A 22,307-nucleotide genomic window follows, 5' to 3' on the forward strand; every position below is an offset into this window, starting at 1 on the left:
GTAATCCTCATCTGGAGCTTTCTTGTATTTATATGATCATGTTAGATCTTGATAAGACAGTGACTTATCTAAGGCTGAAACTTGCAAAATCTCTATTACATAACAAAGCACATTCTGCCATGCTTTTTAATACCATAACAGGTCAGTTAGGCTCATCTCCAGAGGGGTCCAATACCAACAGGAACCCCGTCTTGGCTCCCAAAGGACAGTGTTCTCCAGTGACTTCAAACAGGTGTGAAATCCTGCCTGGCCCCAGCTGTAGTGAGGACAAAACAGTTGTCAGGCAAAATCGAAAAAGCAGTTCCTAATCTGGTTGCCAGAACTCAGTCAGTGATCGCCCATGGTGAGCGAGGAGCAAATGCAACAGGATCAATTAAAAATAAATAAATAAATAAATAAAATAAAAGAAGGAAAAAAAAAAAGGAAAGAAAAAGGTGGACTGGTCCCATAGTACTACTTACTTGCACAAATACCTCCATATGCCACCAAGGAGTGTGATGTGTGGCAGATATGCTGTATCACACAGACACAGGCATGCCTGTGTGAATCGGAAAGACTGAATCCAGTGAGCAGAGTTTCAGCACGTGAGCCTTTATGTGAGAGCTGAAAATATAAAGGGAGGGAGAGGAGCTGGTGATCATAAAACTTCCTGGCACCAGCTGACACAGCAAGGGCAGAAAGGACACATGTAATTTTAATCTTTCCTCCACGCGAGTGGTTTTTCCTTCCCCTTAAACACAGTGAAGATACTTTCTCTGACCGTAGACTGTTCAGCAGGGACACTGCCTGACTTAGTAAAGGCGATTTCTGCTCATCTGGCAAAGTTGCCAATCTCCATTTGCAGGTTCACACAGTCTGTGCCAGAAAATAAACAGGAGGCAATGGTGGGAAAAGAAGGGGAGACTCCAGTCCATACAAAGACTGCCCCTTTCAATAGCACATCTTTGTCCAGGTAGGTCAGATCCTGAGCATCTCAGCCTTCCTCCCAACTTTTGCAACTGCTCTTTTAGACCATTTTGGTTCTATGCATCAAGAACCCGTCTGCACAGCAACCACACAGACCCTCTTTCAGCCAGTTTTCTCCAGAGGCTCCTTACTCCCATTGGGAATGACCTCCACAACTTGACAGCCTTCCCCCGCTGCAGCTTGCTTTAAAGATCGTTTTTGTAAAGAAGTGTACAAAATTACCACCACATCTGTGTTTTCATACATATATAAAAAAATATCTAAATATATAAAAATACATATATAAAAAATTGTTAGCCTAAACCAACATGTGTTTACTGGATTTGAAGTTAGAGGGGGAGAGAACTCCCATTGCATTTTACCTTCACAATGGTGCTGGAATGGTTGAATAAAGTGTGGCCCCGCTGCCCATATGCCATTCAGCTTCTGTCTGTCTTTTTGTTTACACTGGGAATACAATAGGAACTATAGTCCTTCCAATGCATCATTTATAAGTGTATTCTACCTCTGAATGTACAGACAGAACTGGCTTTGTGAATGAGCTCTGTGAATATTGCCAAGACACAGTGCTTTGTTCAGCATTATTCTTCACAATAGATACCACACTTTGGAAGTAATTTTAAAAAGGGAATCAAAATAGTGGTACTTTTAGCCTTTGTTTCTTTTATACCACACTGCATTCTCTGTCTCTCACTCAGCTGCTTCTATTATACTGACAAATTAAATAAACCACTCCATTGCTAAAGAGGCTTGGGCGGGCTGGGCTTCGGTACACTGCTGCGCTAGGAAGTTGAAATAAACATTTATGCCGGTTTTATTCTTAACAAATTTAAGCTAACTTTAGTCAAGCGTCTTTTTTTTTTTTTTTTCTTTTTTTAATAAAAGAAAGAGGGGCAAAAAGAAAGAAGTACTTCAAATTTTTGAGCCGATCTGCAGCACCAAGGGATCTGGCATCTGAAGCAATGGAGTAATGAGAAGCCATGTGTCCAGGTAACGAGCCTGTTTTTTCAGTGCTCTGCTATTTAGAAGTCCTGCAAGTTCATTCCTGCCGTGGGGCCTCTGGAACAGGACTGGTGAGTCTGGGCAGTGGTGTGGTGCAGATAGTGGTGTGGTTGTAGAGGCTCGCTGTGAACAACTTGCAAACTTGTGCAGCGAACTTTCCACTTGATCCGGGAATTTTCCTCTCCTGCTGCAGGCACGGCTCTGTTTTGCAAGGCAGCTTGTTTGCATGCTGATCAGTGTACAGAAATAAGGGCAGGTTGGGGAATGTTGAGCAAAGTGTGATGGATGGCAGGGGCAGGTCTGGCTGCTTATAGGTGTAGATTTATAGATAGATGGACAGGTAGAAAAATATGTTGATTTGTATTCTGGTTATAGGCTGGTATTCCCATTGCATCTGTAGCAAAGAGAGAAATAAGAAACTGAGGAGAGTGGTAACATGACTTTTACCTGCATCTAGGTGCTTTCTGGGTTCTGGCTTTTCTCGAGGCAGTAAACAGAGAGGAGAACTGGAGAGCAATTTGTAGCGGTCTGCTTGTGTGTAGATTAGGTGCGAAAGGCCATCCTCCGCATTTGCAAGCGCTGGGGTATTCGTGGGGCTGTACGCTGTTTAGAAAGGCTTGTCCATATAGTCCAGTATTCTTGAAAATACTGTCAAACGAACGGCGTTATTTTCCCAAACGAGATCAGGGTAATGAGTGCAACGTTGCCCAGATGAGGTCTGAAAGCTCCTCCTGGGCTAACAGTGTGTGAATAATGCAGGACGAGTCTCACCCTGCCATGCCTTTCCCCTCCTCTCCTAACAAAGCAGATGGACCAGAGGCAGAAGCCTGAGCTAGGGAGGAAAATCATTTTGGTTTTTGGTGGGTTTGTGTTCATTTTAGGGGACCTTAGAAGCGGCCAGCTTCCTCCTGAAATCGTTGCTCAGTGCCAGCTGTGGGGCTTTGGAGACTTAAGCCTTCCCTCTGAGGCTGGAAGGCTACGGCACAAGCTGGGGCACCACTGGCAGGGACACCCCTTGTTCGGCCAGGCAGGGAGCAGCCAGCGGGGAGCAATTGGGGTTCATCTTTTATTACTGAAGGAAGACTTTTTAAAAAGGGGAGGGAGGAAAAAAAGAAAAAATAAGGAATAATAAAGGGAAAAAAAGGTGACATTTCCTTTTATTGTCTAGTAAAATTCCCTTTAATTTGTCCCCAGGGACATCCAGCCTCCTTGCGATTCCCCACACATCTCTGTCAACGCCAGCGACTGGGGGGGCTCCCTGGAGAAGGGAGCGGGGGAAGCTGAAGGTCAGGGTTACCCACTGTGGCATGACTTTTAAGCTAAAGGGGTTTTTATTTCTCTTGTTGCCGTGTCAGGTTTAATTTGGCCTGCATTATTCTGGAAGGGTGGGCCTGCTCGTGACAGGAGGGGGTTAAATGGGATTACAAGCTTTAGAGGTTGTCAGCAGCCACTGCTGCCTAGGGATGTTAAATTGCGATTTAATGGTCAGCTTTATCTGTATCGTATCAGTGGAAATCTGCTGTTTTCAGCAACTTAATAGGCACTGTGTTTTCAGTAGAGGCCTTTTTTTTTTTTTTTTTTTGGGGGGGGGCCGGGAGGCGGGGGGAGCAAGGGGCCGGCGGGAAGAGCCGGCCCGAGGCGGGGAGCGGGGTCTGGGCTCCGGGCAGCCCCTCAAGCCCCGGGCTCTGGCCGCGCCCTCTTCCGCACGGGGCTGAACTTTCCGAAGGCACCTGGCAACCCCGCGCCTCGGGACGGGAGACACGAACCGGGCAGCGATGCCCGGCTGCCGGGACGGGGGCGGCGGGGAGGCGGCTGAGGGGAAAGCGGTGGCTGCCGGGAAACCCACCGGCAAAAGAGCTCCCCGCGCGGGGGTGTCCGTGTGTGCCGGGGGTGCTGCGAAGGGCTGTAAAACATGCTGAGGGCAGGCGGAGGGGCCTCTCCGGCAGGCGCCGATATCATTTGCTGGCGAGGGAAGGGTCAGTCCGGAAGGTTCGGGATTAGAAAATTTAATATCCTGTCAAAATTCTCACGGGCATGAGGCCCGGCCGGGGGAAACGCGGGGGTCTGGGTCGGTTTAAGTGATTTTTTAATCTCATTGCCAAACACAGCACCCCCAGTAGCATGGCCGCAGTGAGTGAGGTGGGCTGGGGTTGGTGTTTCCTTCCCTTGCCCTCGCAGGAGTTGCACTCGGGAGTTCTGGCATTGAAAATAAGAGAGGGAAAATCATGGTTAACCGCGTACATATTGCATGGCAGACTGATTTTCCAAGGACTTTTTTTAAAAAACGGGAAACAGGAGAAGGTGGGAAGGAAAAAAAAAAACAAAACACCACAGTGCAAAGCAGTAGCATCATCATAAATAGTAAGCTGTGGCCTCAAGAGTGTATTTTTTGGAGCTGATGTATGATATTAAAATACAGTTCCTAAGCAAGTAACAAAAAAGATGGGGGGAGGAGGGCTGGAGAGGAGAGGGGGAAAAAAAAGGAGGAGGGGGAGAGAAAGTTCCTGTGCACTTTGTTCAAGGTTCTGCACCTCTCTAAGCAGCTGTCACATCCGTACATTATGGTACATTGAATCTGAATGAGGCTCTCCACATCAAAACCTTGCATCCATTATGATATCATCTCCTGCTCTAAGCTGTAATGCTTATTAATTCTGCACCCATACTCTCCAAGCTTCAGCAAATGTATTCCATCAGCCTAGCATTTAATTTAATTAGTACAGCTGGGCTCTCATTCTCCTTTCTGTGTCAGAGGTATTGTCAGCACGTTCTGCTATAACACAATTACTGATTGCTTTTAGATAGGCAGAAATATGATTAGGGTATTGGGTGACTGTATCATAAGCCTTATTAGATTCATTTGAAATCTGGAGATAAATAGGAAACTTTTATTTGCAGTGTAATGAGATTATGCTTATTAGGCCAAGGCCTCACAACCTTTTGCAAAGAACATAGTGTATCACTAGGATTATACTCTGGAACCACACTTTTTTGCTCATAGCATCCAAGCAATTTCTCAGCAGCTTTGAGATTTAACTGTTGTAGCACTGTACACATTTTAGAATTGTTTTCTGGCTCGGTGACTTTCTTCTGTGATGGACTGTGCACACCTTCCACCGTGTGTTTTCTTCAGCTTAAACCCAAAAATCTGAGGAAGATGTTTTATTCAACAGAGGAAAGATGTTTGGGTGAACTGTGGCCATGTGTGAATGGGTAAACATGCTGATGCATTGGACAGAGGAGTTTTTGCCAATACCACTCTTTTTCTGTAAACTTTTTTTTTCCTCTCGGTAGAAAGCTGCAAAAAACATTTCAGGATCAGCAGTTATCAGAAGCTAAAAAAACATTGATGTTTAGATACTTCTGAGGCTTAATCTTCAGATAGAAATAATAAGTTAATTTTCTTGTGTAAAAATTGCTGGAAAGGCTGCACATTTCATGTCACTTCCAGAGAGAGTGCATTTAAATCTTAATGTATACATCACAACCTTTTGTATTATACTATCCTGACAAAACACACGGCATAGTGTTTGAGAAGCAAGAGTTATGTTTTTAAAAGTTCATTTGTTATAGGGATTCAGAATTCTGATCTGGTAATTTCCCTGTAACAATCAAGGGTACAAACAACCCGTCACTGACTTGACAGGTTATAGAAAGGAGTCCATCAATTCTAACATTGGTGTCAAATTTAGGTTTCATTCTGTTTCTGCGTAAGATTTGCTACAAATTCCAGTGGGAGCAAGATGAGGCTCTTACTTGATCCTTGTCCTTTGTGAGTGGTATTACCCAGTGTGGAAGCATTTTGTAATTGAGTGTGGGAAAACCCTGAGCCTAGTTTTCTGTTCATTGTTGTATTACTTGCTCTACACTTAAGATAGAATTTGTCTGGGTGTCGGTATCTCAAGCTGAGGATCAGACTTGGGAGGAAAATGTGCTTCAGTACTATCATGGTATTTTATTTTGCATTTACGTAGCATTGAAAGCATGTCTGTAAGGGCTGGCTTGTCTCTGTCATTAACATGACAGAGACATGTTTGCATAGCATAACTCCAAGATTTGTGAATAAACTCAGAAGAAGTCAGGTAGAAGTTCTTAAAGATGACATTTCTGTATTTCTCATCTAGTTACTAAGGGAACATCCAGAGGGTAAGACTATTGCCACAGCCTGGTGGAGTCCTTTGCCAAAATGGACTGAGCTTTGGAGTTCCCAGCCCTGCTTCAGCTCGTACTTCTGTAGGTGCCTCATTGTGCAGTTGTGTGTGATTCTCCAACTGGGGAACCTCGTGCTGGAGCTGCACTTTTCGCTTTATTGGAGAGTAATATGCATCAGTTTGTAATGGCTACTGACTTGCTTCAAGAGTCACAGTATACATGCCTAAGCAACATCAGCAAAAGGTTACTCTAAAGGAACAATTCTATAAATTCGGAGACCTCAGTATTATGGAAAAAGAGAAGGACCATTCTTTCCAGGTACAGGCAAGCTCAGGCACAAAACAGTGAATCAGCTCAAGTTACACATCTAGGAGCAGCAGCTTTGCAAGTGCTGAATCTACTAGAAAGTCAAATACTGAAAATCTAGTGTTTGCACTGTAAGTAAGAAACTAATTATAATTGTATCGCTTTATAAAGAGAGGCACCACTTTAAATCAGGTGTATTTTGAAAGGGAGGTGATTTCTCAGATAGTTTTAGAGGACAGAATATCTAGCTTCTTTCTACCAACCGAAAAAAATGATGAACAGCAGCCTTGTTTTATACTGGCTCCAAAAGCAGCACAGATGACAAATGCCACAATTTTCCAGTATGTTGCTTCATCAAGAAAATATTTTAAAGTGTGGTGTAATTGCTGTATGTGAGAATGAACTGGTAGCCCTGTTCATTTGTCCCCCGTCACCATCATCCTGATTTGCGGTGAGCAACAGGGTTATTCACATGCTGAGATTACACACATGCTTCGGTGCTCTGCTGGATCAAGGCCTAATTGACACCCTAATTGACAGGCTCAGTTGAGAGACTGAAGACTAAATTGGGCTTGGAAGCTGAAACGTGATGTATGTTTTTACCCTCAGAGGTGGTTTGTCCAGGCTGTGTTTGAGATGTGTTACCAAATAATGTGTTCCACCTTCTGCTGTAGCTTTTGTTGCTGTTCTTTTGTGGCTAGAGAGAGGACTTCAGCCGCTGGGAAAAAAAATAATAATTAAAAAAAAAAAGTCCAAACCAATGACATGTGCAATGCTATATTGAAACAAACAGTTTTATCTTTGGTCTTTCTAAAATAACAAGTTTGTTAAAAGAAATACTAACAACCATTTATTCAAAACCAGTTGATTAAATGAAACTGTAACTAATTGTTAGATGTTTGTTTCATGTAGACTCAAAGGTAGAATCACAACAGAAATAATTAGGGTAATTATTAAGGTCTGTATTTAATTCAAACCCTCAGAGAATATTGCATATTAATTCAAGTGAGCTATATTTCCTATTAAAAAGATAGTAGTTTCTCAAAGCTTTCATTTACAGGTATGTTTTTTATAGTGTCATTTTATATGGAATCATGTCATCTTGCTCTCTTTCTACCGTGACAGTGTTTGTTATTCATGATGATGGCAATCAAAGGGGAAATGTTACCAGTAATTTCTGTGTGCACTTCTAACCCCCAAATATTTGTAACAGTAATTTACCTAAGGCATTTGAGAATTTGAAGATGGGGGTGAACTTGCCTTGATCTCTCTATAGAAGGTACTGTGTGCATTAAGATACTAAAGCCAGGCATTTTTATATACTAAAGAAAATGCAGTGAGACATTATTTATAGAGTAACTGAAAAATTGAAGCAGTACTTGTACCGTTTTACTGACAATGAAGAGAAATCTAACTCTGTTTCAGATATTATTCTCTTCTATTTAAGACTAGTCTGTATAAAATGCAAAGAAAATCTACAAAAGAAATGTTTGGGGGCATTTACTGTGGAGAGGTTCTCAAAGGGCTGTTTCAAACTGTAAACTGAAGAAGAATTTGTATCAGAGCATTTTGGAAAAGAAAAAAAAAGCTTCATGGACAAAAAGCTTCATGGACCCAGTTCTTACATGTTACTAATCATGCAAGACACAGAATGGCAGGATGTCTTCCAATATTTGTTGCTGGCAGATGACACACACCATCTTTACAGGGCAATTGAACCAGTGTGGTCTCCTGCTGGATGGATTTAATGCTTGGATTTAAATCCAGATTGTCTTGGTAAAACCAGGTGTTTCTCTTGAATTCCTAAAATGCAAAACTATGTTGATCAGACAGAGAACAATGTTGTTTGCTAAATTAGTAAGTACGGTTCTCTCCCCTTATGTTTCGATCCTGCCATAACATTCAAGCAGTATGCATTTGAGTGTGTTTAATAGAAACAAACACACGTCAGATCAAAGTTATCTCAGCCAGATTCCTTCCACTTAAATGATAAGCCACTGGAATTTTGTTAGTGCCATTGTTTAAATAGATACATAACACACTAGAATTAAAAACAGTAATGACAATGGATTTGTATTGCCCTTTTCTATTACTGTAAAAGTACAGTAGTGGTGATAATAATGCCCTATTAACCTAATTTTCTTGTACAATGGTAGAAGCATAAGGCCATAGTATGGAGCCAGCTGTAATGATCTGATGATGGTCTGCCTTTCCAACATGCAAACAATCAGTGCACTATGGAGCTGACCAAACAACTAAATGGAGAGAAAAAAGTTGATAGAATCATAAAAAAAGAGTGAACACAGGTTATAGGTGGTAGCATTACAATTCACATAATTACAACTCTGCAGTTAAAATCACATCTGCATATTCTTTGTAGTTCACATTTTATTGCCTTACACATTTTTTTTCCCACCAAATGTGATATCACTTCTTATTTGTGACCATTTAAGTGCACATTGTTAAATGAGAAATAATGCAGGCTCATTACTGAACCATTGGGGACTACTGAGCTAGCATAAGTGTCAGCTAGAAGACAGAAGACAAGAGGTTGCACACTGATGAAATCTTTTGGCCAAATGACTGCACAAGCATTGTGCTTATGTGTTAGGACTCAGCGTTTCGGTGCTTGACCACATTTCCAGAAGCATAGCTCATTAGAGAAAAAAAAAAGCTTCCTTTCTGCCCCTGCTCCAGCTGAGAGGTAAGCCTTGCTCTCTCTGCAGTACTCTTCCCTCCTCCTACTAGTGTCCTTTCTTTTTCAGGCTACAGGAGATCCAAGTAGGACCAGCTCTGCTGATGTCAATAGAAGTTTTCCATCTAGACCCTTCTTTCTCCCACCCCTCCTTCCAAAAACTCTGCGACTTCTCCACATTTAAAATTACCGATGGCTTTATGAAAAGGCACTATGAGAAGCTGCAGTGCAGCAGAACTGAATCCCCACATCACCGCTTTGCTGTACAGTCAGGATCTTTATTGTTGAGCTGTAGTGTGTGCATTTCCTAACCCAGTAGTCCATTACTTTATGAATGTATATAAAACTGTTTTCAGAAGAAAGGCTTCATCAGCCTTATAAGCAAGCCAGAGTTGGCCTTCTGTGTCATATCATGGCACTGAATTGATCTGCTGTGTCACAGAGGTTTTACAGAATTATTGATTAGATCCATTTGTAATGGTAAAGGAGTTATTTGGTCAGATCCATAATATAAAATACCTTTGCTTTCAGGCACTTATACATACAGTTTGGAGTGGGCAAAGAAGACATGGAAACATGGTTTTAAAAGGATGAAATTTTGTAAAATTGCTGTTAACACTTCCTTGGCTTAGGTTTCCATTATGCACCAGCTTACACCCAAATGAGACAACACATGAAGGTGTTTTTTTTTGTTTTTTCTTTCAAGATCTTTGTCTAATTACTGGCTTATCCACAGTGTTTTTGTTGGGATGGACTGTGCCATTAATATTCCTACAAGCCCTCTGCAGGTTATGGTTTGGCATATTTGTACCCGAACAGACAGACTTTTCTCGTCCAGTACATCCTACGCAGCAGCAGTCTGGAAAACTACATTGTTAGAGGTCATCAGTTGTTATACACATTTTCTCTGCTCCCTCTCTTCACTTCAGTATTAAAATGTTGGGGTGTTTTTTTCTGTTGTTGGCCATGATTTTTTATACTTACAGAACAGTGTGAGGGGTGATGATGAACACTTCTCTTCCCTGCTGCCTGCCTCTGTTCTGTATGGAAAACAAACAGGAGGGTTAAGACCGTATTTCTCACTTTCCTTCAGCCGAGTCCTAGATTCCATTGCCAAGACTGAATATACCAGAGTGCATGATGAGTGTTTATTTCTTAGCACAGAGAGCTGAAGTAACACATGACGCCTTAAGAAATGCTACTAAAAGCGAGGAGAGTTAGATTTTATTCCAATCTCTAGCTTTTATTTTCCATTTAACCTGAGTGAGAGTTCTGAAATGTGACTGTTGGCTTGCTTAGAAATCTTAACCAACACAACCAGGCATGTGCCAAACTTTATTTTGACCCTCTGCATCCAGGTTTCCATTTGACTGGATGACAGTGGCCTTGTCTAGTTGATAGGGGGCTGTGACTCCAAGACTTATGTTGGCAGATGTGTAAAACACAGCCTTAAGCAAAGAAAAAGTCAGATCCTTACAACCTTAGGAGTGGTTTCTTTTTGAGGAAATAATGCCAAGTGTTGATGATTTCTAATAGTTGTATGGTGTCTCTCAGGACACACTGCTGGTTTTGTTGCCATCAGAAAATAAATTCAAGCTTCTTACGCATGGATCTAAATTTCAAGTAGTAATATTGCACCAACAGTCTGTGCGTTTTTCAAGTTGATATAGACAAGATACTGATTTAATTAATCTCAGTATCTTGTGACAAAAATTACATTGGATACCTGTATTTCCCTGCTTCAAAAATGATTTATATGTAAGGCCATAGCAGGGTTTAGTGGTCAACAAAATGCAGTCTTGACATTTTTTAAAATATTTTTGATAGGACCTACTTGGTGAAAAAGAGACTTTAATTCAAACAGGATGTGTGTCATACTGGCAGCTTTAGGATATGAGTGCCAGTATGGTGCATATAAAGATCCTCTTCGTCCTCCTCTCTGCTCTGTGTTGAATTCTTGAACAGAGCCAGTCATACTGCTGTGTATGTTGGCTGGAGGTTGGGGATAAAGGGTTTTTCTGACATCCACAAAGCATCATCAGCATGGAGGTAGTGTTCCAAGTGAACATAAGAGGCAAACTCGCAACGTGAACACCCAGGTCCACACTGAAAATAGTCCTGAACTCTGAACTATTTAGCATACTAAGGATTTTTGCAACAAAGTTTCAAATGCTGGTAAAGCCTAAATGACACTGTGGACCTCTTATTTCCCTTGCAGAAGTAGGACTAAAATAATGAATAAAATTACTATGTTGAAAAAAAAGTTTGTATTGAATCACTAAGATGACTTTTCTGATTTAAAGAACCTTTTTGCTAGTGAACAATTGCCAAAATTATACGTATTCTTTGGCATCTTATTCAGCAACAGTGTTGGAGGCACCCAATGCTAATCAGATCTGTCCATTGCTACCTTTTTGAAAGATAGCATTCATATTTCATGGAGTATTGGATCAAAAATAATGCTGTGCAATTAACAATGAACAAAATGCCCTCCTAACAATTCCCATGCAACCTCCAATTCTTACCAGTATTTTCCAAGGTAAGCAGGGACTCCTGCAACTCAGTACAGTGAAATACTGAATAATACCAGCTGCAAAGCCTCACTAGTAATTGATAGTAATTTTCCAGTGACATGTGGTTGAATCTGTTACACACATATATATTATATTTATGTCTTACAAAGTTATGCAATTTTACATTCAAAACTCCAGGTTAACAGTTTCCTAAAGTGAGCTGGCACATATAGCACTGTCACTGTGTCAAATAGTGATTCTCTAATTCCAACTCAATTATTGATGATAATATTGAAAGTAAATATTATGGTATATTAGATGTGTAGGCCTAACAGAAACAACACTCAGTCTCTACTCATGTTTGCCATTTTTAGTCCCCCAAAAGAACTAAAACTGATAAGAAAGATTCATTGGGGTTTATGACATACAGCTCCAATGGAGATAATTGGAAGCTTAAACCCTAATCCTGCAAACACTTAAGCAGTGCTTAACTTCAGTGCATACAGGTTGACCCAAATGTGATTACTTGTTTTTTGAAAAAAACTGCACTTGCTAAAGCATATGATAGAGAGGGGCAGAAATAGGGTTTTATTTAATGATGAACTGCTGAAACTCTTTGCAAGGAAACAGACCTGCGTAATTGCAACTGACTTCACCATTTTCGCATAGCACATGAGCATGTGTATACAGTATCCACTTCTCCAATATTCTTCGAGGATGTTGAAATTGTTAATGAAGTAGTGTACTTCTGTTCAAAAGAGAACAATACAAATAGAAAAATAGAAAGCACATAGCAAATAGCAGTATCCTTAAGGTAACCTATACGTGTGCACCTGTCGTATAGTGATTTGTCAATGAAGAAGGTGTTGGATGGGTGCAGCTATCAGTGTTTGTGCCTGTCATGAACTTGCTCACCCTCAGCAACCTCTGAGATGTTTAATGTTGTCGTATTATTTAATTTTATTCTTTTAATCTGGAAGAGCAGTCTGAGATCAGTAAGGGGATGGTTTTATCTTAATTATCACTGCTTTCTTCATAAACATGCAGATGTTCAGCCTTCTTGTAACTCCAGTGATTAATATTTTGATGCATTAAGGAGAATGGAGTGAAGTAGTTTCACCTTAAACGCTATTAAAACTGGTAGTCTGGTTATATTGATATCAGAAGGACTTTTTCCCACATGGTGGTAGCTCTCATTGGAAAAGTCATGACAGAAAAGAGGGTGCATCTGGAAGTTAGAGGAATGGTAGCCCCAGTATGTTGCCCTCTACTGCATGGAATGGCTGGGTTTGTCCTTGTACAGTGCATGAAGAAGACAAAAGTTTTCCTAGTACATGAGCTAAAAGACATTTTTCTTCCATATGGTTTGGGCCTGTGTTTTGTCAAGTCAGAATCACTAGGTTACTTTCTTTCATTTTTCTGAGTCTAGTGGAAGTTCTTGCATTAAATATTCTTCTAAAATGCAAGCATAAAGAGTTAATGTGAAGTACTGTTATATGCATACTTTGTTAATACACATCTAGTTATGACATAGGATTATGTATGTAAGAAATTGCTTAGGTATTTAATGTCATAGCAATATTGAGTGAAAGGCCCATAAATAGCTGATGTTAGTGCACCTGGAAATCTGTTACAGAGTTCCTCTCTGACAGTAGGCGTACAGGTGTTCTTTGTTCAGCTTGTTTGACAAGGATTGACATTTTTGTAAATATTGCATAGAGTACTTGAAATCACTTGCTGTTTGTGTTTGTTTCTGTCACATTACAGGTAGCTTCATGCTCCTTAAATGATCTTGGCATAGTTTCGTGTAAGCTAAGATCTAATAGCTTTTGTCTTTTGCTTAGGGACATAACTGTAGAATTTGTGTCATGGCAGTTCTGAAATTTAATGAAATAGATTTGTATCCAAATGTCTAGTAAAGATTTTCTGAAAACTTTTAGAAGCGTGTGATCAAAATGTTTGACACTAGTGTCACTACAATGTGTGTGTGTTTGTGTGTGTGAACATACATGCACATACACTATATATGAACACATAGATATATGTATGTGAATATTCATGCATATAGTGACCTCCTGTTCTAAAAATGTTTGAGATGAGTTGAATATAGGGATTTTTGAATTCTGGAATTATATCTTGTAGTGAACAGGAAACGTGATCACTCCTAATGGGAATTCTTTCCTTGATGAGATTATATTTCTATGTGAAGGAGTGTATCTAATACTTTTGCAGGTCAAGGCTGACAAAGGTAGTACTGTTGTAATTATTTTGTTTTCACTGGAAGTGGACACAAAAGGAGCAAGGATATTTGCCAAACTAATATTAGAAGTCTGTAGAAATTAAATCTGATCTGAGCACATTATATATTTACCTGATGAGGGAGGGAAATTTTCACACTTGTTGCTCAAGTAGATACATGAGTTTGGGGTTTATTTTCTTTCTCTTTTTCTGTTTTTACCTAGATTTTAATTTAGATGAAGAGGAATGGGAGTGTCTTTGTGGTGTCTATGTAGTGTATTGATTTCAATGTTGTACTTTAAAGGGCTAATTTACCATGTGTATCTTATCTATATGAGTATGTCCTTCATGTCCAGCCTAATAAATGTTAAGTTCCTGGGGTTTTTTAGTGGGAACAGGATGAATCAATCCCCAGGGCATTCTTCCCTGCATCACAGAGTTGCCCTTTTACCTGTTCAGTGTAATTTAACCTGAGTCAGGAAATCAGTTGAATCTATATCTGGAAAACAAACAAATCTAAGAAATAAATGCTCCCCACATCCCTGGGGGTTTAAGATTTTCCAGTACAGTTGTATTAGAAAGTGTAATAAAGCTCCAAACAGCAAAGTAAATAAGATAATTCGTTCTGTCTTCAGCCCTCAGGGGCTGACTAGAGATCCTTAAAACCAGTTTGGTGAATGTCTGGCCAATTAAGTTACCTTTTTTTTCTATCTACCTTTATTTGATAGTTCTTCAAATCTTTTTTTCGGTCTCCAATTACACAAATCTTGATTAATTTGGGATATGGAAGACAGTAGAGTAAATCCTGAGTTCTTCACCCTTCCATGACCACACTCTTAAGCCTCAAAGTGAGGCATGGCCAACAAGCTGACTGGTATCTCTGAACTTCTAGTTTCAGCCAAATACGGAAGAACCTTTGACTCTTATTCTTCATAAAATACTTGGGTTTAGTATATGCCAGAAGTCTTTAGAAAAAACATACCTGAAAAGGTGATACTAGCCTTACTTCTAGACAAAATAGCTGCAAATCCTGATTGCTTTCCTTTTGACTTTAACCTGGTGTAGTTACTCTTCTGAATTACCCATGCACAATGAAACACGTCTAAGCAAATGTGTCATCTTAAACTTTGAAAATTTTAACCACTGCTAATTTTGGGGATTGGGAATGGGGAAGGGTTACCTCTGGATTTCTTTGAATTACAGTCAGGTTTGACATTCAAGTTTATGCTGTTATTTGCAGCAATAACAACAATAGCAATTAGAGTTCAACAGATTTCATCCATAGGTGCCACATTTGCATTTCAAGGGTAGTCCGTGGTGAATGCATTTTATATAGTCACTCCTCAATGAAAACAGCAGTGGTGCGGGCAGTATTAAAGTGGTTAGTAAGGATGCTTCTGCCCAGGCCACCACGTAGCAACCACTATGTTTCTAAGGACAAATAGCTCTTGCCTGCCCTAAGCAACTGGATGAGAACATCAAAACATGCCTTGTGAGAGACCTCTAATACCCATTAGCGTTAGCAACTGTTACCTCAATCATGAATGACACAGCCCTAATTATTAAGGTAATTAGAAGTTATAACACTGGCAATATTAAATGGAGAACTTCTAAAGCCCATTAACAATGTTACTTTAAGTGATCTGGCTGTGAACTGTTCAAATCTCTAATTACATTACACGTCTGCCTTAAAGGGTGATGTAATTAAGTGATGGGAGAGGGAATGAATATATAGCAACTACTGTGCTAAACTTTGTAAGTAGTATTTTCGCAAAAAGCCTCAGTAATGTCATTATGTCATTTAGGGGTGGGCTTTTTTGCTCAACTGTATACCACATACAGCTAAAAAATATTTACCCTCAGAATATATAAAAACGGTATATCATGGTTTAGAATGATTATATTATCAAAATTAGGTTGGATTTGCTATGTTATTCACGCATGACAAAGCCATCAGTGACATATTCATGCCACCTCCAACAGCACTACACTTTCACACCAGCCTTTACCAGTGTAAGTGGGTAAATGCCAGTATCCTGTATGTCCTACATAAAGGAAAGCTATTTTAAATATTTTTTTAAAGAAAGTAGCTTAAATGTTACAAAAATGAGTAAAATTTGTCAAAAACTAACAACAGTTATGCATGAGTAAGAACAGAGGACAGACTTCTGCAGTTTGACCTGTAGGTCTTCACCTCATTAATTCTTATTGAGGACTGAAGAACAGAGGAAGCTTAGCATCAGCCTTTTCAGATTGGAAAGAAAGGTGGAAGAAAATGGGGATATGGTGAAAAACAGAGTTGGATGGATGGAGGACACTCTATAATTCTCCAGTTGTCTTTGGTGAGTTATCAAAATTGCTTTTCATGGAGTACAAAAAATTGAAGGGAACAGATTAACACTTCCGGTATTCAGTAAAAAAGGAACAAAAATAAGTAATTCCCTCTTTTTGCTTCTTCTTATTCAGAAATTGGCTGTGTTTTCTAAGCATGAAAACTCCAAGTTCTAAAAGACAGTTAGATCTAGGTGCCGGAATTTGGTTTTGTGGTTCTTTTGCATCAGCCTTTGACAAAACCTCACTGTTTATATGTTTATGCAGCCACAATAGCAAGGTTTGTTGTCCAATTAGGTGGTTACATTTTAATTTTTTTTTTCTGCACTTGGTGAAAGAAGAAAAGGTCCATATGCAACACAGCAGATTATAATCTAAGATCTTTTTTCTGCTCATCTTTTCACATTGGATATTCCACCATGAGCTGAGTTTATTTCATATTTTTAACGGTGATTAATGGATGAAACTTATACCCTTCCTCCAAATTCTGTGGAGTGGTTGAAGTGAAGAGAATTTGTACTGCATACTCAAGGAAGCATTGCAAGGTTTGTTCCTCACTTTGGTCTGTGGGAACACTGACCCACATTCAGCCCTGTGTGAATACTCCTCTGCTTGCAAAGGCGCATAGAATCACAGAATTGTAGAGTGGTTTGGGTTGGAAGGGACCTTCAAAGATCATCTAGTCCGTCCCTCTAACATGGGCAGGGACATCTGTCACTAGGTCAGGTTGCTCAAAGCCCCATCCAGCCTGGCCTTGAACACTTCCAATGATGGGCATCCAGAACTTCTCCGGGCAACCTATTCCCATATCTTGCCACCCTCATTGTAAACAATTTTTTCCTTATGTCAAATCTAAACCTACCCTCCTTTGGATTAAAACTGCTGGCGCTTGTCTTGTCACTTCAGGCCTTGATAAAAAGTCTTTCTCCATCTTTCTTACAGGCCCCTTTTAAGTACTGAAATGCCACAATAAGGTCTCCCTGGAGCCTTCTCTTCTTCAGGCTGAACAATCCCAACTCTCTCAGCCTGTCCTCACAGCAGAGCTGTTCCAGCCCTCTGATCATTTTTGTGGCCTCCTTTGGACCGTCTTCAATGTGTCTTTCCTGTACTGAGGGCTCCAGAGCTGGACAAGGGACTCCAGGTGAGGTCTCACCAGAGTGGAGCAAAGGGGCAGAATCACCTCCCTTGACCTGCTGGCCACGCTCCTTTTGATGCAGCCCAGGACAGGATTGGCCTTTTGGGCTGCAAGCGGACATTGCCAGCTCATGTCCCATTTTTCATCTGATGCCATCATTTACTTTAGAGCTTCTGTGTGTATTAGCTTTATTTGCGAATAAGACCTTCCTGTTCACACACTGACAGTGGTACAGTGTGCGCCACTGGCAGTTGGTACATTTCTCAGTACACACCATGGTATGCCCCAGGCTCTTAGATGTTTGCACTTATCTACAGACCACTGTCAACAGACATCGCATATCCCTGCTGAGTGGAAACACCATCAGGGGATAGGGCTTGGATGCACCCACATATCCCCCAGTATGAAGTTGGATATTGCCAGAGCACACCGCCAGGGAAGTGCTGCTCAGTGCATTAGCATAGATACAATTTTGGTCTCTCACACCCTGGCTTTCCAGCTGAGGAGAGGTCTATGTTCTGGAGACACAGTGCTGGAAAGACTTTGTTGGAGATTACAGCTGAGACAGGCCATCTTTCATTCAGGGAAGTTCCTTCATCAGCTTTTCTGCTCCAGTTTCTGTCTTCCACCTGCTCCACTAAGTTGTATCTGATGACCACTAAGTTTGAGGGTGAGCAAGGGGATGACAGGCTTCTTCTCTTTGCCCAGTTTGTGAGCAACTTGGAAGACAGGTGAGACGTGCTAGTTGAGGAATTTCTTCCCTGTGAATCTGGGTGCTGAGACATTAGGTTTTTTTTGTACAAACAGCTTAGATGGACTGAAAAGCTGTTAAGTCTTGCTGCTGAAGGGCAGATCTCTTACATCTGTCCAAACGGTGTTGCTGGGTGCACATATGCCATCAGTGCTGGACGCAGACATTGTACATTAATACCTGGTGAGAAAAAAAGTGCTAAGAAGTCATTGATACTGAGCTGGAAATGGGAAAGAAGGGAAAGGGAACCAAGGAGTGAGGTCAAAAGACATTAAAAAGAGTTAAACATGGATTAGCAGTGGAACCATGAAGTCCAGAGATTGAAAGAATGGTCGGCCTGCAGTTTTGTAGCTCTTTCTAGCACTTTTCATTACAGAAGCTCTTCCCTTGCTATGAGGTTTATTTGTTAAACAAGACAGGCAGTGTGTCATCAGAGCTCTGTTCTGAGAGGATTATGGCATTAGCAGAAGCAGGTCCTGATCTTTCTTTGAAGGACAGTGATCCTGTAGGGTCTGACAAGTGTCAGTCAATCTGCCAAAAAAAAAAAATTACAACCAGTGATAAATGTGATGTGTGAATGGGATTGAGGGATTTCTTTTTCTGGGTGCCAGTAATCACCAAGTGAAATTTGTAGCTAAACTTTTAACTGAAGTGGGCGGACACGCCACTTAATTTCCCCTTTTTCTTGACCTTGTGCAAAACCAAATTTTAAAACATTTTTAACAAAGAAAAGACAAAAAGATATTTTCCTTCTTCGAAGCGGGGAAAAAAAAAAAAAGGAGGACAGAGTTTTGCTGTTGAAAAAAAGGTCATTGCTAAGCCATGCATGGAAAATGTGTAGCTTAATGGGGATCAGGTTCCTCAGAAAACTGACAGTGTGAAAATGAAGAATTAAAGTGAACTTTTAAGATAATCTTAGCTTTCACTCTTGCCCTAGCAAAAGAGCTGATGTGCACAGAGGCCCTGGTTGGAAATTATCCCTTGTCAGGTAAGCACTCAAGCACTTGCTTAAATGTGTTCCTGAATGGAAATATAGCCTATACACAAGGATGAACTGTACGCTCATAAATGGTATTTATAACATTTCTCTTGATTGCCACTTTATGAAATCACTGGTGTTGCCAGGGTGCAGGAAAAGGTAGAATATGATTGAGTTAGCTTGCTTTCTTCTTTAAAGCAAGAAACATTTGTGGTTGTATTACATGGTATGTCCTGCTTCACATGTTAACAGTATCCTCAAAGCTTTGGAACAGGCACTTGAGAACATGTGATCAAAATAACAATTCCACAATTTGGGAATACTATTTAAGTCAGCTCTTTGTCAGAGTGAGAAGTCATCAGTGCACCCATTCCCAGCTTAGTCCCTGTAAAGTGACATATTAATGCAAGTCTTCACTTGAACTAATACCTCTCTGTTGTCAAGGTGCTTGATGCTGAGCTCTGTTGGCCAGACAATTTCTGGCAGAAGCATGGGTCAAAGGTAAGAGGCTGGGCATGTGTTCATCCCTCCAGATTTGAGAGCTGTGTATGAGAAATACAACTTCATCCTGCAAAGAAAGAAATATTCTCCTCTCAGACACAAGGAACAGATCGTTCCTATCTCAGTTTGAAAGCAAAGAGTTATATTCGTAATTTATCAAAAAGAAAGGAGAGTAAGAAATAAACTTATCTTCTTTGGGGCCTTAAACAAGTAAGCAATACCTTAGTTGGGACCTACATAGAAGTGGGTGTAGAGCCCAATCGATAGCAAGAATAAGGCAAGTCAAAGTCAGAAAAATAGGAAAGTAAATATATACAAGGCAAGGATCTGGGCAACAACTGGGATCAGAAGCCAAACCAAAGGAGAGGAAACTGCATTGAGTTGTACCAAGCTGAAGGGCAGAACAAGAGGAAGGTCAGAGGCAAAGGTCAGAAAGCCAGGGAATTACAATGCCAAGCAGAGCATGGGAAGGGGAGCAAGACAGAAGAGGAGCCAAAGGCAGAGTAAGCGGATAGGGTGTGATTATTCCTTTGACACCCAGGGCAAAGGACTAGCCTAGCTCAGCTGGTTGTGTTTATCGGAGCTTTAGAAGGGAGCAACAGCTGCAGATAAGGACCCTGGCAAGTCCCTCTAGCTGTAGCTGCAGTTGAAAGGTTGAATCAGGAAACTGGTCCTCTCTGCTTCCCAGTACTCAGACAAACCTAAGACTTAAAACACTTCACCTTGCAAATAGATGTCCTTAAACAACTGTGCTGAGACAAGCAATGAAAGGGCTGAGAAAAACAGTCTCTGCATATATTCTGGATTTACTCAACTGCACATGTGGAGACATGGATGTTGACATAATGCCCTGTCTATGGTCCCCAGACTTCACGGAACATAGCACTCAGAGATATTTGTGTCACTAGTAACTATATCCTAAGTATTTCTATGGAAATACACTACAACAGTAGGTATAAAAAGGAGAAAATTAGGTGAGATAACTTGCTCTGGTTGGTTTGAGGATTATGAAAGTAGTTTTTTACGGTTACAGGAGAGGAGATACCTTCAGTGGATGATTTAATCATAGAATCATAGATCTGGTTTGGTTGGAAGAGATCCTCAGGATCATCAAGTCCAACCATAACCTAACCCTAGCTCTAAACCGTGTCCCTAAAATCCTCATCTAAATGCCTTTTAAACACCTCCAGGGATGGTGACTTCACCACTTCCCTGGGCAGCCTGTTCCAAGGCCTGACAACACTGTCCAGGAAGAATTTTTTCCTCATATCTAATCTAAACCTCCCTGGTGCAACTTGAGGCCATTTTCTCTAGTTCTGTTGCCTGTTACTTGGGAGAAAAGACTAACCCTCTCCATGCTACAACCTCATTTCAGGTGGTTGCAGAGAGCGATAAGGTCTCCCCTCAGCCTCCTTTTCTCCAGGCTGAACAGCCCCAGTTCCCTCAGCCGCTCCTCATCAGACTTGTGCTCCAGACCACTCACCAGCTTCGTTGCCCTTCTCTGCACTCTCTCTAGTACCTCAATGTCCTTCTTATGATGAGGGGCCCAAAACTGAACACAGGATTCAAGGTGGGGCCTCAGCAGTGCCAAGTACAATGGCATGATCACTTCTCTGATGCACAGGAAGGCATATGTTCGTGAAGTCTATTCAATTTTCTCCATATTTTAGAATATCTTTTGAAAGAAAAGCCATACCAAGAAATTACATTACAACAGTATGGTGATGATGCTTAGATTGTATCTAAGTTGATGCTTAAAATCTGGAAATGATGTGATCATGAAATCTTTCTAGGGAAGAGATCTCACTAAAAGTCAAAGGCAGTCAGGTCTTTCATTCTCAGTTGTGTCTTAATCCCCATTGTCTTTCCTAATGCTGAGAGACTGATCCTGAGAGGAGGTCCACATGATCTTACAATTTCAATTTTTCCTTAACTTTCATACACATTAGAGTATAGTCCCTTAAATCCCATAATCAGTATTGTTTCTATGATCACCTTTAATAATAGATTGAAATACTTGAGCATTCTGTTCTCCCTTGTGCTTACAAGTGGAGAGAAATATGAGCATTACAACTGATTTGTTGGTTTGTTTTTTTAATTAAGGCTTCTTGAAGATGCTCAGAGCATTATATTACAAGAGGCTCAAAATACTCTACTAAAATAAAATACACACAATACAGGTGATCTTGATCATGTGACTAATCAAGAGTTGTGTAGTAAACTGAAGTCATATCTCCATTTGTTTTGGAGAAAAAAGGGCGGTAGTGGCAGATGAGTGAAGTTCCAACACAGAGGTGATAGGTAATGCAGAACTGGTTTTCACCAAATCCCATAGTATGTGAAATAGAGGCTACTCAGTGAAAACAGTAGGAGTCTGGCTTAAAACAAAGAAGAGGCAGTTCTTTGTACCCGCTGAACAGTGAACTTCCAGAACTTGCTGCCACAAGAGGCTGCAGAGGCAGACCCTAAGAGAGTCTTCAAAACAAGAGTCAGAAAAATTTAGGGTCAGCAAGTCCATAAAGAGGTATTAAAAACACTAGAGAGCAAAGTGCCATCTAAAACCCTCACTATAACTATTTGTGTGCTAGGGGACTACAGAAGAAGTGGACTGCAAATAGTGAGTGGGCTCACTTGCTATCCCTGAGTGACATCTCCTTGTGCCATTGAGACAAAATAGTGGGCTAGATGGACAACGGGTACAACCCGGTAGCTTCTCATGTTCCCGTGCATTTCACTGG

General features: G+C 40.8%; 1 protein-coding gene across 1 annotated transcript in view; it reads left to right on the forward strand.

The window, feature by feature from the left end:
* The first annotated feature begins 1,719 nt into the window (after window positions 1–1,719).
* SOX1 (SRY-box transcription factor 1) overlaps window positions 1,720–22,307 on the forward strand; it is an 88,329-nt gene continuing 67,741 nt past the window's right edge. The window contains exon 1 of the transcript XR_011738758.1: window positions 1,720–2,039. The gene's annotated coding sequence lies outside the window, so the exon portion shown is untranslated. The remainder of the gene's footprint in view (window positions 2,040–22,307) is intronic.

The sequence above is a fragment of the Patagioenas fasciata genome, chromosome 1 (genome assembly GCF_037038585.1).
Source record: "Patagioenas fasciata isolate bPatFas1 chromosome 1, bPatFas1.hap1, whole genome shotgun sequence".
Taxonomy (NCBI): Eukaryota; Metazoa; Chordata; class Aves; order Columbiformes; family Columbidae; genus Patagioenas; species Patagioenas fasciata.